General features: G+C 39.3%; 1 protein-coding gene across 1 annotated transcript in view; it reads left to right on the forward strand.

Annotated features, from left to right (window-relative positions):
* Window positions 1-249: 249 nt before the first annotated feature.
* Window positions 250-1,712, forward strand: part of bdh2 (3-hydroxybutyrate dehydrogenase, type 2) — a 9,579-nt gene continuing 8,116 nt past the window's right edge. Inside the window, exon 1 of the mRNA XM_005748698.1 lies at window positions 250-333. The gene's annotated coding sequence lies outside the window, so the exon portion shown is untranslated. The remainder of the gene's footprint in view (window positions 334-1,712) is intronic.

Genomic DNA, 1,712 nt, shown 5'->3' on the forward strand with positions numbered 1-1,712 from the left:
TATTGGTTTTTTCTTGGTCCTTACAAATAAAATATTTGTATCAAATGTACTTTCTTATACAGGACACTCAAAAGAGAACTTATTTTAACAATTTAAAAAGTTCGTACAAAGCTTAATATCTTTAATTTTTTAAAGGGTGAAAAAAAACGTCTGAAAGTAGAAAGCCTTGTTGGTGTGCTCCCTTGCTTTCTAGTCTTCTCAAATTGCACCCTGCCCCTTCGTGTGAACTTCCTGGTCTCGAACCAACAGGAGTTCTAGCTGCGTGTCACGTGTCCAGCCTCGCTGAACTCTGACGTTGAGTGCGTCTTGTCGAAGTCGGAGCTGAGCAGAGGGGTGAGTTTCTAAAATCTTTACGTTAGCTAACAGTCCAACCTACAGAAAGCATCTGCACATGCTCATCAGTTAAAGTCATTACTGTGTGGTTGATCGCGCTTGAGCAGCTGATGCAAGTAAAGTTTTTGTAGGTTACACACGTTTGAAAAAAATCTGTTATGCAACAATAGGAATCAATGACATTTCTGCAGTTACAGGTTAACGTGTTTGAAAAGCGATTACAGTCCAATGCTACTTTGAATTGTTACATTTTCTGGACTGTATTTAGAGGGGTTTTTTTAACCATCCAAATCTACTTAGAAGACAGGAGATTCTAGCAATACCACTCACCTTTGTATCTTTTCTTAATGTTATCTCAGTTTAAAATCAAATAGAATAGAATAGCTCTTAATTGCCATTGTACATGTACAACGGAATTATGGAAATTATGGTTTCTAGTAATACCTGTCTGCACATCCTTAGATACACTGCAAATTCACCATAGTTGTACTGGTGCCACTTTTTCTTCTTTGTCTGAGATGGCCACAGTAACTGAAAATCTGCACTGTTTCTAAGACTAATGAACTGAGAACAGGCACAAGCAGTAAGCAGTGAAGCTTAAAATGTCATTTCTCATTTGAGTCACATTGTGTTTCATTATCTCATGTGAGGATTTACACACGAGTTAATACTTAATGAGCAACAGCAGACTGATAGGTAAGTTAAAGTTTTACAGTTTGCTTTAAGACAATGCAGAAGTGCAAAATGTGGAAATCCTGCACTGAATGGTTGAAAGCTTCATTCAAATGCTAAACTGGCCCTATGACAGGTCAGTCCACCAGTGCCCAGCAGCCCACATGGTATGGTGTGCCATTTTGTGGTTATTTAAAAGAAAAAAGTTATTTTTTTTCCTGGAGGTACCAGAGTGGTGTGAAGTGTTTTTGTTCTATAGCTTCACCAAGGCCATGGACATTTGAAAAGGTACACACCTCATTTGCCTGTGGCAATGGTATTAGCTCAGTAATAAACCCAGTATTTTCAAAAATTTTAAACTTCTCCTGGAAAAATTGATAAAACGTAGGAGTCTCCAGAACTGTTAGGCCCCAGCATCGACTGTTACCACTCACAAGAGAAGGAGTGCCATGTCTTTATGAATTAAATATAAATGAAGAATTCTTTGGCAAGTGCTAACTAGGATTGGATCCATCCTTACAGGCACTGTAGGAACTGTTAATTAGCTCTGCGGGGCCTACAATGCTTAATCCTTGGCCACAAGACTGGTGTGCATCAATTCCCTCTTGTTGGCTTACTTTTCAGGGCCTGCTGCAGAATTTGGCTTCTGCAGGCCTGAATTATAAATCTGGAGGACAAGTGTACATGCCCAGGCTTCGGGATAGTTC

Source organism: Pundamilia nyererei, unplaced genomic scaffold (assembly GCF_000239375.1).
Source record: "Pundamilia nyererei isolate P.nyererei 1_Seehausen unplaced genomic scaffold, PunNye1.0 scaffold00227, whole genome shotgun sequence".
Classification (NCBI taxonomy): Eukaryota; Metazoa; Chordata; class Actinopteri; order Cichliformes; family Cichlidae; genus Pundamilia; species Pundamilia nyererei.